The following is a 14683-nucleotide window of genomic DNA, read 5'->3' as shown; positions in this document are numbered from 1 at the left end:
CTTCCCTATGTTACTCCTGGTTCAGCTAAAGGGACTGAGCTGGCAGTAAGCCTAAAGACTTAGTTCCTGTGTGACTAATTACTACAGAGCCTGGTGGGGAGAGTTTTAGCTGGCACGCAGCAAGGTGAGGCCAAGTAAAAATGCTGTTCCAGGAATGGAAGAATACCATACTGGAGGATGATGATAAATGCTAGGTTTATAGACAAACAAATTTCTTAAGCTTCTTTAAAAAAAGAAGAGAATGTTGTTGTGCTTTTGAGCTCTGCTCTTCAGGGGAGGTTTGTGCAAGTTAGTGGCAAAGAAGCAATGTCAAAAGGCTCATCTGTTTCCCTGATGGCATCTGGGCCAAAGGCAGAACTCGGGCAGTCTTGTGTAGTCACAGGTTTGAGGGCTACTTCTGCATTAGGATGACATTGCTGATACCATGAAGCTGGCTGATACCCCCAGGTCCCTCTTTCCTTGCACACTGATCATGTGCATACACACAGCCGTCTGCTGATACCCTATAGCTCCAGGTGGGCTAGAAACAGCACGTGCAAAGCCATTCAACAGGTTTATACTCACAACTGGACACCCAGCTCAGCTGATTTAAAATCACACCCTTCTCAGGGGAAATTTTTAATTATTTGAGTTCAGCCATTTTCAAGGAACTTCAGTGCAAAGAAAGGAAAATGTCCCAATGTTTGGGCCTCTGCTAGAACAATTGTGTTATTATGGACAATAACAAAGCTTGACATGAGTTATGTGTCTGTATAGGATGTGGGTAGCAACTAATTAACAGCAGCATTTTGAGAACCAAGCCTACTGCCAGTGGGAAAATTCCTGTACATCAAATGTGTTCCACTTCATATAGAAATGTCCACCTCAGCTTTACTAATTCTGGTTTGACTTGTCCTAGCACCTGTGTAAGACTCCAAATATATACAGGGATTTTTATGCCTTAGAAAGTTGTCTCATTCTCAGAAGATACATGAGGATAGTTAGGGTGTGGTGGGGAGTGAGCTAGTTGATGGAGCCCCTCTGACCCATTTGGGATGTTCCATATGGGAAGTGTATGCCAATGACCCAGTGGGAAGTGTCAGAACTCTGCCCTCCCAGCCCCTCAGCGACCTCCCCTGCCCTTACTCACCATCAGTGGCTGTTGGAGGAAGTTGAGAAATAACCAGCCCAACAGCTGGAGCTCCACTCCAAGCAGCTGTGAGTGCTGGATCTGGCCTTTGACATCACCTCACAGCTTTCCTTATGCTGCTGGAGAGCAGTGGTTCCCACTGCTCCATCTCCTGAGAGCCAGCTGAGCCCCCAAAGCTCACACTGAGCCCTCTGTCATCACACAGCTCCAGTGGTGTGGTGTGGGTGCACCCTTAACTAACATTCCACAATTATCCTCCACGGGAGTGTTTTTACTCTCCTCAATTGTCTACATTGTTTATTCTGTATTAACTTTCTCCCCCTATTCTTTTTTTGACCAAAAATCCTCTTTTCATCTTGCTGCTACTGAGTTTAGCACTTTATTAATCCCTGTCCTTCTCCCAGAGCTGAAGAACCACAGCATCTTTTATCCTTTTAGACAATGTTGGAAAGGAGCAACAAAAACAATTATTAACCTCTGAGTGCATCACACTAAAATGCACACACAAAATTAAAACCAGCTTGTATTTAAATGAAACCATTGACACAATTAGTGTAACATAATCCTCAGGATTACTGGAACATTCAAGATGCTTTATACCTGGGGGAACTTTTCTAGCAGGAAATCTGCTAATCTGTGTTTGTTTGAGGCTTTCTCTTCTCCTTTCTCTTCGTGCAGGATGCATAAACAGGTCTTCCTGTGGTATGTTACTGCAACGTATGTTTTACTGGCAACAAAGCATGTCAGAATGTCACTATCAGAATGTCACACCTTCATAAGTGAATTACACCTGCATTTTAACACAGGCTACAGATTTCCAAGTTCAGGAAAGAATTAGCTTTTTGGATAAATAACGGAATCGACAAACATGCCTTAGCCAAAGTATCTCCACTTACCCAGGTCTCTATAACAATGGCATCCAACATCAGTCCAAACTAAGTCTGATGTATGTGGCATTATCTATTACTGAAATTTTTCAATGAAATGCCTTTTTGTTACAGCCTGTTTTGAGTAAACAAACCTCATATTTAAAAGCAACTTTAGAAATGTTTTGACCTTGAAATTTCTCAGTTTGACAATACTGAAATATAAAGTGCTGTATTTCACCTTGAATTAATTTACAATTTATTTAAGTTACTCTTACATTCTTACAAGGGCTGCCATGTCAAGGAATCATTTTAAGATTTTCATTTAATACAGTCCTCTAAACATCAGTTTCACAAAATGTTTGTGCTCTTAGCACGTAAGAGTTTCGAAGTTGGAAAAAAAAAAATTCTATAAACTCTGTGTACAAACCCAAATCTGGGAGGTGGGAAAACATTTTTGTCTTGGGCGAGAGAGAGTTATCATTATGATAGAAAACATGATAAATGAAATCTGTGAAGACATTTCGCTAGTAATTTCTGCATTTTCACAATGAAATTTGTATTCTCTGCGCCCCTACAGAAATGAAAAACCACACCCAGACAGGTATTTGGAAGAAATTTGAACAGTTCGGTTGGTCGGACACTGCAATAGATCGCCCAGGGAGGAGGAGTCCCCATCCCTGGAGGTGCTCGAGCCGTCAGGATCTGGCGCTGGGGGACGTGGGTCCGGGTTTACAGGGGCACTCTGGTTAGCAGTTGGACTTGGTGATGTTAAAGCACTGCTCCATCCCCGCTCACTCCAGGGCTCCGCCGCTCTCTCCGAGCGCGGGGGCTCGGGCGGGGCGGCGCCCGCGCAGGCCGCGCCACCGGGGGCGCGCACGGCCCCGCGGCATCCTGGGACTCGTAGGCCGCGGCGGGGACGCGCCCGGCCGGGGCTGCCGGGGAGACTACGAGTCCCAGACGTGCCCGCGGCCGCGGGGCGGGAGGGGCAGGGGCTGGCAGCCGCCCGCGTCCCTGGGCTCCTCACCTTGGAGCGAGCGGCGGCTGCAGCTGCCGGGCTGCGGGAAGGCGGAGGGAGCTGAGCGGAGCGCGGCCGGCCGGGCGGGGCTGAGTGCGAGGTCAGTGGCGGAGGGGGTCTCTCCCCTTGAGCGGATCTCTCCCCTTGAGCGGATCTCTCCCCTTGAGCGGATCTCTCCTGAGGGGAGCGAGCCTGAGATGCGAATAGCATCGGTTGGGGTCGGGCTGTCCCCGTGCCTGTGGCTCCCGCTCGGTCACCCCGGGCCGAGGGTAGCCTGGGGGTCTCGCTCCGTGCCGGCCCCTCTCCCTTCGCCCCCCGTCGGCCCCGGCGGAACAGCCGGAGCCGCGCGTGCGGCAGCCGCGGTCCGGGGCAGCCGCGGTCCGGGGCAGCGCCGTGCCGGGGCAGCGCCGGTCCGGGGCAGCCGCGGTCCGGGGCAGCGCCGTGCCGGGGCAGCGCCGTGCCGGGGCAGCCGCGGTCCGGGGCAGCGCCGTGCCGGGGCAGCGCCGGTCCGGGACAGCGCCGTGCCGGGGCAGCGCCGGTCCGGGGCAGCGCCGTGCCGGGGCAGCGCCGGTCCGGGGCAGCGCCGGTCCGGGGCAGCGCCCAGGGGCTCCCGGGCAGCGGCGGCATCCGCGCCGCTCGGCGCTGTAAAACACGCTCAGCACCCAAGGGGAAAACCAGAGGGAGGGTGAGAGATCAGTCATTTCCTCGTGTTGTGGCTGCGCCCCTCTGGCTGTGAGCTGCGAGCTCTCAGTTTAGGTCGGAGCGACTCTCCCAAGGAGTTTTGTCAGAACAAAAACTACCCGCTCTGTGCTTCAGTACTAGCTTTATCCCAAAGACCTTCAAAACCTTTCCAAAACCTCGATTAAACTACCCGCCTCCAACCCCTTCATGCCCTTCCACTTTTCAGGCAAAGAAGATTTTGCCTTTCCCTATGTCAGTGTTTTTCAGCTTCACGAACTGTGGGAACATTTTGAGCTCCTCACAAGGGATCAGTGAAAGCAACTAGGAAGAGCCAGCCAGAAAAGTAAGTAGGCTTAAATTTGCTGTGCTCGTGCCCATGCTGCTATTGCAAAATTTCTGATTTTCTGAACATTGAAATATGGTTGAAAGCTGTTTTTGGGATGCTCAAAATTTCAGAGGACCCAAGTGGCTGTTGCAGCAGGCATTTAGGGATAGTCCAGTAGTAAAGAAAAGAAAAAACATTAGATTGCTGCCATTATTTCTGCTTGATGAATCAGCAGAATATGCATTCGTAATTCTTCATATCTGTCGCAGTAATACAGTTATACAGCATTGGTTTTTATGTTGATGACTGACAGCAAGGGTCTGGGCACTGGAATATTTTGGCTGGAGTTTTCCCAAAGGAAGACTAAAATCTGCAAGAAAACTTTTAAAATGTCTCTTACTGAATGTGCAATAACAGGTATTTTCGGTTAACAGGTGTCATGATTTGTATTACAGAACTTTCATGAGTAGGATGTTACTTTACTGCTGCTGTAGAAATAGAAAAACTAAGGTACTTTGCTGTTTCAGAAGCAAGCACACGCAGGTGGCTTGTGCTGTATGAACTGTGTGGGGATCACCTCTTGCCTTTCCCCAAGGAACAGTAATCACACTTTGAAACACTTGGTTTCTGACAGTCCTAAGCCTTCCTAAGACATGACAGATGTTTCAGTTCTGCATTTAGCAGTATTTCCGAACTCAAGTGTTTTGTTAATAGTCTTGCACTGTATTGTGAAACATCTCTGAAATGTAGTGTGGAAAAGGCATAGGGAGAGAATGGAGTTTCACACATGCAGAGCTGCTGTTGGTAGCTAATAAAGCATATTAATTTGCAATAGCATTTACTCTCTTGTATAGGCTTGAGGGTATTTAACTCATCAGTCTCATTCTAAAAGCTTCATTGCATTTAAAGATATATTTATGGGGGGAGTTGGGGCAATATTGAGTTATATTCATAATCAGACTCCAGTGAAGGAAAGCTCCCAAGTCCAGTGAGAAACAAGCCTGCTGCTGCACCCATTCTAAACTAAACTTTATTTCCTCTCAGTATCATGTCCAGAGCTGATGTGCTTTTATTGCTCATACTGTACAAACTCTGTGTGCAGGGTAACAGTTTGCTTAAAGGCTGACATAATTTTAAAAAGTGCAGATAATTGAGCATGATCTAGGTGAAAGGCCTAGGAAATTGTGATGTTTTTAGCCTCTGGCATAAACTGAGCTCTGTTTTCTAAGCTGAATACTTACTAAAATGCTCTATTGGATTCAGCCATCAGATATTACAACTTGGGGCACTGAACAGCCATTGCATCTTGCCTTTTGTTTGGAATTTCTTGTCCATTACTGTGGTTCAAATCATATCTTCAGCACACAGTTTTAGTACTAGTTTTAGTAGTCTGTCCCCAAAAACTCAATGTTTTTAGAACTTAAATATTCCAAAACCATGTGGAAAGATATTATATTAGTGTGATGCTAAAATCGTGGAAAACAGGCACATATGTAGCACATGGCTGTCACACCGTTGCTCTTTTGCAGATAACTTAAGAAAGAAGAACTGAACACGTTTATCTGCTTTGACTGTTATAGTATAGACAGACTACTATTATCTTGAACTACTATTAATTTGAATTGCAGCTGTAGCCTCTGTAATTGTAACCAAGACTTTTGTGCATCCTTTGAGCTCCTTTGCCTCTATTGGTCTCTGCTCAATGAACTGTTGACTGATATTTTTTCTTCTATTTTATTACTGATGTATTTTTTCTTTAAGATCTGGTTTTCTAAAGCTTTCTTTTCTGTTTTTTTTTCCTATCTGATTGTTTCATAGCCTGTAACTTTTAGCCCAAGAAAAGCATGCTGAATCTAAAACTCTCAAGCTCTAATTAGCCTATTGATTTCCCAGTTAATTTTACTGAATCAAACCATCATTATTCAGACATTTCTTTCCCTAGGTCTGTTAGTCAGCAGAATGTTGTCCTGCCAGACAGTATTTCTTGATAGTCCTTCTTGATAATAATTCTTCACATGGCTACAAGACCTGCCATTGCTGTTATTTTATAACCAGTTATCTATAGCTTTTTGCTCCTTAGAAGTATGAGCAGCAGCAAAGTGCAGGTTTTGTTGTTATTTACCATGTGCCCAGGTAATGGGAAAGCTATACACAAACAGACAATGTCAAGTATTTCCATGCCTTTGAAGATATGGCTGTAAATTTGTGCAGGCAGTTGAATGAGTTTTGCAAGTCAGTTGCATTGATAGGATTTAGATTTTTATTTATGATTATAAGAGTACATATATGAACCACTGGCCTATGCAGGAACTTGGACTACTCTTCTCAAAATGTTGCATTAACTATTTCTTTTATTTTGTGCGGTAGCAAGCTGGGAAAACATTCCATGTGACAAAGAATAGTGTGATTGCCTTCCTGGGAGGTTTTTTACAATCTATATTTTTACTGCCTGGGTAGAATCTTTTTTTCTCCAGCCTTCATTGAAAACTTACTGGTTTTGCCCAGGCAGAGGACCAAGTTTTACTGCTCTGCTTTGACAATTGCATGCCATTTTGCACGTCCAATTCTGTTTGTGTTCTTATATTGTTGTGGTTATTGGGGAGGGTGTGGGTTAGCTAAATAATAGATGTTAATCTGTTAATTGAAAATCTGAGGTTCTGACACATAGCCTGGGCTAGAGCAAAGATCAAATTGCTCCTTTTAATTTATTCTATGAAAATTAGGTTCTGAAGCAGGGCTGAGATTTGAGAACTCCTCAGAAAGCTTCTCATCCCATGTTGGGTGGGGCTTTGAGCAACCTGGTCTAGAGGAAGATGTCCCTACCCACAGCAGGGGTTTGGAACTAGGTGGTCTTGAAGGTCCCTGCCACCATTCTCTGATTCTAAGGCACAGACAGAATTTTCCAATCCAAATCAAAGATTGCTGTGTGTCTGTTGTTTGAAACATCCTTGTTGAAGTTCAGTCTAGTAGGGACAGACCAATTAAGCTCAGTTAAGGATTGAACTGATTACATTTCTACCTGGTTTTCATGGAATAGAATTTAAAAATCCATACCCTGTGCAGGAGAACACTTGGATTGCTACTCAGAGGTGCCCACAGGGAGCTGCCCATTCCTATTCTCACAGAGCTCTGCTAAGCTCAGGCAAAGCTGAAGAGTTCCATCAGGAACAAAACTACAGATCTTTCACAGATACAGGCAACTCTAATGTCTTCTCTAAATACAGAAGTTTTGCTGCTGCTACTTTAACTTTGTAGCATAACATGGTTCGAGTCCTTTCCCAGAGAAAGCTATACCTGAGTTCATTTAGCACTTCAGCATGGTCAGCATCTAATCCTGCATATCCTGCTTTACCAGGATCCTGCCCCAGCTTCAGAGTTTTCACATAACATTGTTTTCTCAGCCCTTCCAATTTCTTTCAGGTTTACTGTTTCATTATCTACTGTCTTTGGTTAATTGCATTTTTCTTTTTGGAATTTTTCACTGTACTTGTTTGCTTGTTTTCAGTTCAGTAATATATGATTCCAGTTCTATTTCTTTGCAAGTTTCATGCTTAAAATCAATATATATGATCTCTTTTGGTGCTTCATTTATGTCCACATAGCTGAACAGGTGACCTGAGTCTAACTAACTACAGTTGTAGTGAATCTGATTTTATTTTTTTCCTGTTTTCTGGTGACATTTGTTTCTTTTGCATATGTGTTCCTGAGAAGGAAAGAAAGGTTCTTGCAAGAAGAAATCATCAGAAAATTACTCAATGAACCTTTCTTCATTTAATTTGTTGATTCTCAGCCCAGATACCGTTCTTGCTCTTCCAGTTCCTTCATCAAGACACCCTGTTCTAGTGTAGCTGTTGCAGGAATCCATTCATGCAGGGTTGTTCTGCCAAACACACTTAGAGAGTCATTTGGAGAAATTTTCGGCTCCATGAGGGCTGGTCTTATTGTTTGTGCAGTTAAGAACAGACATGGGGCTGTCTCACATTAAAACTTCATCAGCCATGGAAGAAATATGAAGCCATGAGATGAGCTGCAAATAAAGCAGGGGTTTGCTGTGAAATACTTATTTGAGAAACTTCTCTACACGTTCTTTGCTTACATTGCATTTTAAAATTTTTCAAGCAAAAGCAGTGTTGGCCTGTGTTTGCTGTGCACTCATGGCCTTTAGGTGTAACCTTGGCATCAAAATGTTGAGGAAGGTTATTCCCACTGTCTGGCATTCACCTTCAGATCATGAAGCAACACTCAAGTACATATGAGACAGGAGAATGCTATTGTTTAGATAACATCTTAACCAAGCAACATTTGCATAAATGGGAACAGGATCTGTCATAAGTCATGTTCTGCTTACTGCTCATGTAGGATTTGGTTTGATACCTAAAGCAGAAAAAAACCACAGAAAATGTGTGTTATGAAGTAGCTTCCAAAAATGAAATGTTTGCAGATCCTAACATGGATAGGGAAGTTCTCAGAACTATCAGGAGGAGAGTTGCAGCTTTGAGAAATAGTTAGTGATACCACTTTCCCAGGGAATGGCTGCCCTATGCTGAAGTTCTGTGTTGCCTTTCAGAACCATCAGTTCTTCAGGCATTTCTTCATGCATGGCAGTGGCTGTAGCCTGTTTTGCAGAGGAACAAATCCTTTCAGAATGTGTTGGAGAGTCTTGTAGAGGATCTTTGGAGACTATTCAAAACCTCATGTTACTCAAGTAATGGTAGTTCCTTTATGCCATGTTTTCAGCAGTGAAACTGGAATATAAATTTTAATCCCATTGTAAACCCTCTCTTCTTCCCTCTCTGTACCCCAGTCATTTCTTCCTCTGACCACACTGTTTTACTATCCTTCAATTTCCTGTATGACTTGAGAGGTTTACACTGTAAACATGATGACTGAAATTATTTTGGTTGTAAATAACAACCTTCTATTTTTTGTTGTTTATTTTTAACTTGATGCAGCACTTGAGAGGGTAGTGATGTGTGTAAAGAGTTGATGAAGCAGATAGAGAGGGGAGAATTCTTTTGGTGGCTTCTCTGCAGAAGGAAGTGTATCATAGAATGAAGTAATTTCTTTCTGTGCAGACACTTGTTTGCTGTCTGCATATTCCACTTTGCCTGAAAAAATGAGCCAGTTGCTGGAGGTCATTGGTGCACTGAGATCACAAGAAGTAAAGAAATTATTCTGTATTAGCTTGGTGTGTATTCATGATCTTGATTTGTGTTATCTCCTTTGACCAGCTGGAGCTTTATGAAGAAAACTGCTCCACCAAAATTTTTGGCAGTGGATTTTCTCTGGAAATGAAGCTGGGTAATGATTATCTGTCTCTGAAGTGGTGTATGTCCTTATCAGTCAGCTTAACAAAGCACAACAAAGGGGTCATCATCCATGCTACCATTCTGATTAACTTACTGATTCCACTGTCACTAGCAACTGCTTTTGGCAAAGGGAAAGAGGATGGCAGACTAGGATCCAAGGTCACTGGGGTTGCAAAAAGCAGAAATAAGGATGATCTTATTGCCATGGGTCCTCATGGTCATCAGGGTGTTTACACTGGAAACAGAAGCCATCTCTTATCTATGTCTCAGAGGGAAGGAGACCAATGTTCTGCTCAAAGTGCTCCAGGTGTTTTGTCTTATTTGGCTCAGTCATTACAACAGGTCCTAAAACATGCTGTTGATGAAAACACACATAAGATTGCTGGTTGATAAGAGAAACGCTTAAGACACTAATGAATTCATTAGTCCATGGAGTGACCTTTGGGGACTTAAGTATTTTTTGGCAAGGAACATGAAATATAAATCACTCTTATCAGTTACATAATCATATTATTTAAAAAAATATATATGTCCTATTTGTTGCCATTTTGAGAGAAGGATCTTCATGCTCAATGTTACTATTATGCTGTTTTCAGTGGCTAAGATAGGTTCATTAGAGGAAAATATATTGTACTGAATTCAACAGCCTGAGGAAGATGGGGCTGCTGCTCCATATCCCCAGATCCAGCCAGTGCCAAGGCTGAAGATGTGTTTCCCATAAGCACACACACACAGAGAACACACATACACAACGTACTTAGATTTGTACATGGCAACTCATGCGTATCAGAGAGGCAACCCCAACAGCTTCATCCCCTCTGCTCTCTAGCTAAACAGGATGGAGGTCCACTATTGGGAATATATGTGATGTAGAAATGCATCACACATCTGCAAGGTGGGTCCCTCCAGCACATAGCTCACACAATCTGCCTAATAGCTTCTTCATCCCAGTTTCCCCAGCTGAGCTAGACACACAAGCCCCCAAGGTCATGGCCCCACTGCAGTTGTTGGTACAGACCATCCCGTGTGCACATGTGGGACTGGCCAGGACTTCCCAGGACCCCTTTTGCTGCCCCTGAGTGCTCTTACTCTTAGAGATGGGCAGATGCTTTTCACACCCAGAGCTGGCAGGGACTTCCAGGGTCCCATAGGTGACCCTTGCATGCTACTCTGGACTGGTGGCGATGGGCTTTTGATAGGCTGATAGCTCATGTGGTGGCCCTGGCAGTAGCCCACCAGGGTATTATCCAGGTTCTCCATCCTGCTGGTGTTCTGAGTAACACTATAGGTGTGTGGAGAAGCTTTAATCACACAACCAAACACAGTTTATGTAATCATCTCACCTTTCTAATGAATAGAGTGGACATTTTGCCTGTCTAAAAGCTGCATAGAAGTTTAAGGTCTTGATTTATCTTTTTTCCCAAAGGTTCACTCCTGGAGTGCATTTCTTAGATTAGGACTTACACAAGGAAAATTTTGTTTGTTTCACAAGTTACCTCCAAAATTATGAAATTTTACATATAGGTTTCAGGTTTAAAAATCTAGTTGTTACTGGATTTAATGGGAGGAGTAGAGGAGGAATGAGAATGATGAGAACAGTCCAATAAAACTAGGAGAACATATTCCTTATGACCCTGTTAAGTCGTTTTACACCTTTGTGCTTATTTGAAAAACAACTTTCTACATGTCATTCAGGGTGAAAAGTGGAAGGGCATGGGGCACTGAGGAATGAGGCCAGAGAGGAAAGAAAGAAATGAGCTATTATGTGGTTCCTAAAATCACCTGGGTTTGTGTCTTGCCTCTTCAGACAGTTGGAACAGACCTTGCAGTAGCTGTGCTTTTCAGTGTACATTTGAGAGCACATGTTATACATAGAGTGGCAGTATTTCCACCAGCCCTTTGGCTGATGGCAGTCACCTGTATTTGTAAGCTGAAGACACAAAATGTTTCATAGACTTTTTAGTTTATGATCACACTTGGAATTCTCTAGCAGAGGACACACTGTAACACAGTACTAGTACTGTCCACCTGTGCTTTTCTGCTACTTTAAGCAATTTGTGCATAGTTTCCAAAAAAAAGGGGGTTGCCCTTGTAAAACAGGCAATACCATGGATTTGCTGCTGACTCCCCCATTTCCTTAAGTATTTCAGACACATTCAGGTTAGATACACATGTTAGGAGAAAAAGGAGAAAAGCCTGTTAAAGCTGCAAGAGTCACATGGTACACCATTCTTAATGTCTCCAGCTTCTTGCTTTTTTTCTCCCCATAGTTGTATTTTGAATCTAAGGAACAGCAGCCAAATCTCTGTTCCTATAAATTTTATGGTTGCACTCTGATATATGTGATTTGGATCAAAAATTATTGTCCTTTACAAGAATCAGTGCAGATGGCTTGACAGACCTCCTTTATCAGCTAAGATAGGGAAGAGAAAGTGCTAATTTATTAGTGATAGTGTTATAAGTTCATGTTTGCCTCACTTTTTTTTTCTTTAACACCTTCAATTTGATAATAGCAGGAAAGATATAAGACAGGCCTTTATCAGTCAGATAAAGAATTGCCAACTCTTAAGTCTTTTGCATACAGGTCTTAACTACTTCAACTCAACTCTTATCTGGCTGATAAGATTAATGACAGTGTTTCTTACAGCTTTTTAACTTTATTCTTGCCATGAAGTTCAAAGGTTGTTGGAGAGCAGTATTCCACTATCCACCATTGCCTTTCTCTTCCTCTGGGTAAAGGTCTGTGAGTTTTCAGAAATCGTAGCAGTAAGCTTTCTTTTCATGAAAATGGCAGTACCTTGCTTTTGCTCTTCTTCAAGCGTTCTGAGAGTGAAGGGCAAAACTCAGTTTTTGAGCCTTGGATAACTGTGACAAACTGACAAACTGCCAGTTTGTCATGCAGCAAACACTTGGAGAGACAGTCGAACCCGTCATGAAATGTTACTATTTTGCTACTCAATCGACAATGTGTCTCATAAAGACAAGCATCTCAATCTTGCTCTCTGTGTACTTTTGCAAAAGAGAGGGATAATATTAAAAACTTTGTTAGTGTACTATCTACATCTTAGTATTTTAGATTCCCATCAAGGAACATGCTTATGCAGGGCTGTTAAGATGAAGTTGGTGAAATGACATGGAAAAATAGTGTGTGATATATCCAGCAGTAGTTTTAGGTAGATAGAGGATCTCTTTTAATGACATGTGATTTGTTTTCCAGGTTCTTGTATCCACTGTGAAGGTAAAGACAAGATCCTATCATATCCTCCCTCGAGTTACTTTTGTTTTAGCTGGTTCTCATGACTCTGTGCAGTGTAACTTCCTTAATCTGACAGAATCAGAAACATTCAATCTACAGTTTTAAAAACCTTCAGACTGAGTGATAGTGAAACTTGGGTAGTGATCTCTGGTAGTATTCCAAACTAACACTTGCCATGGTCTGGATAACTGATTTAGAGTTGGGCCTTGTTCAGTTAGTCAAATACAGCATTTGTATAATTTATTTTACTATGAAAAACAGAGGCAGGATGGAACTTCTGTTGTTCTGTATATGCTCGTAGTACCTCGAAGAGTTGGAGCATGTGTACAGAACTGGAGACCTCCAGACCTCTCCAGGTCTAGATTTATATTACAAGCTCATGTGACTCTTCCATATATTAACCAATCTATTTGAAGCTGAACAAACTCAAAGGTGGAAATTCAGGACCTGGATTGTTTGGGGTTAGCAGGGCAGTGTCTTTTGTGGCTGTCCTTTGTAGCAGAAAGAAGGCAGGGTGTGTGTTTTCAAAACCTTGGCTAAAAACGTTTTGATATTGCATTCTTATTTTATTGGAAAAGTTTAGCCAAAACCAAGTCATTGAACTGATTTGGTCTGTGTCTTTTACATGCAGTTGCAGTTTCTGTTCTGATTTGAGTGGATTTTCTGTTTAGGACTGATTAAAATTACTTCTTAATTTGTAGATAAGGCCAGTGTTGCCAGAACACATCAATTAATTTCTGGAGAATTATGACATAAGGGATCATTATGGAATCCCAGAATGGTTGAGCTTGACAGGACTTCTGAGGATCATAGATTACAACCTTCCTGCTCAAGCAGGATCACCTTTATTTCACACAATAAAGCTGAAGTCAATCTAGAGTGTGCAGTAAATGAAAAATTACAATTTTAGTAAAAATATCCTTTTGTGGCTGACAACATAGAGAAAGTATTGCTTATGAAATACTGAGAACTGAAGAGATGCTAGGCTGTGTCAGTTCTAGGAGGTAGAGATTACCAAGACCTGAGTGGAAAGTTCCAGCACTTTCATCAGAGTGAAGACATAGATAGCAATATTGATATTTTGCTGCTGGTCTGACTGTATTTGCTGAATCGGAATGTTGGACCAATCACGGTTAGCTTTGTCTGAGTGCTTAGGTAGCAATTTGTTTAATTTCTGCGTGGTAACCCTTTCCCAGAACAGTATTGATGTACAGCTAAAAACGGAACACCCCTGGGTTACCACCCTTGGTTGAAGGCAAACACATGCTTAAGTGACTTGCTGGACTTGAGCCCAAGGCCTTGTTCGCAATGATGGCTCTGTTTCCCACTGCACTCGCGTTCGTTCTGTCGTCGAATGTGGCACTAGCCGGCATCTCTGCCTAACAACATAGCAGTCCTGTCACTTTGCTCAGACTTGGGAGTGTGTTTCTTGCCCAGTATTTCTGAAAGCAGCAAACATGGGGCAATGGAATTAGCAGAGTGTCTTTTAAACATGTTTGTGGCACTGAATCAGACAGACAAATAGATCTTTACAAACCTTCTGGCTAGTTTTAAAACTGGGCACATCTCCCAATTCCTGTTTTAGTCAGTGCAGATTGAGAATAGCAGTAAATGGCACATCCATTGAAATAATAACTGTTTGAAAGTAGTGAATTGTGTATCCTTGAGATGCTGTTTGGAAAAAGAAGCTTCTGAAATGGAGAGGAAGGCAGGTGGATGGATGCAGGAAGCAACTGACAATCTGGAGGAAAGAAGTGGGTTTCTCAGTGTTAAAGTCAGAGTTCTGTCTTTTGGAAATGGACATACCAGTTTGTGAGTAAGCAGGAAGTAACTCAGCAATAAAGGAATCTCCCTCCTATTCTTTAAAAACTGCGGGAAAATCCAGATAAACATGAATACAACATTCCAAGTTAGTTTCAGCTCTTATTTACAAAAAAATTAATGCAAAAGCTTTCATTATACAAGAGAAGCATAAATTAATAGCTTACATATACTGAAGACTGAGTGTGATTTATTTTCTTACTGCTGTTACAGACTACTTAATTAGACTGCAATCACAGTTCTTGCCTCTAGCTTGTTAAAATACATTATTTGAAAGG

General features: G+C 42.6%; 1 protein-coding gene across 2 annotated transcripts in view; it reads left to right on the top strand.

Moving 5' to 3' along the window:
* The first annotated feature begins 3877 nt into the window (after positions 1 to 3877).
* SLC26A5 (solute carrier family 26 member 5) overlaps positions 3878 to 14683 on the top strand; it is a 32728-nt gene continuing 21922 nt past the window's right edge. For both annotated transcript variants that reach the window (XM_068189621.1, XM_068189620.1), the window contains exon 1: positions 3878 to 4037. The gene's annotated coding sequence lies outside the window, so the exon portion shown is untranslated. The remainder of the gene's footprint in view (positions 4038 to 14683) is intronic.

The sequence above is a fragment of the Anomalospiza imberbis genome, chromosome 5 (genome assembly GCF_031753505.1).
Source record: "Anomalospiza imberbis isolate Cuckoo-Finch-1a 21T00152 chromosome 5, ASM3175350v1, whole genome shotgun sequence".
Lineage (NCBI taxonomy): Eukaryota > Metazoa > Chordata > Aves > Passeriformes > Viduidae > Anomalospiza > Anomalospiza imberbis.
This window is presented reverse-complemented; position numbering and strand designations above follow the sequence as displayed.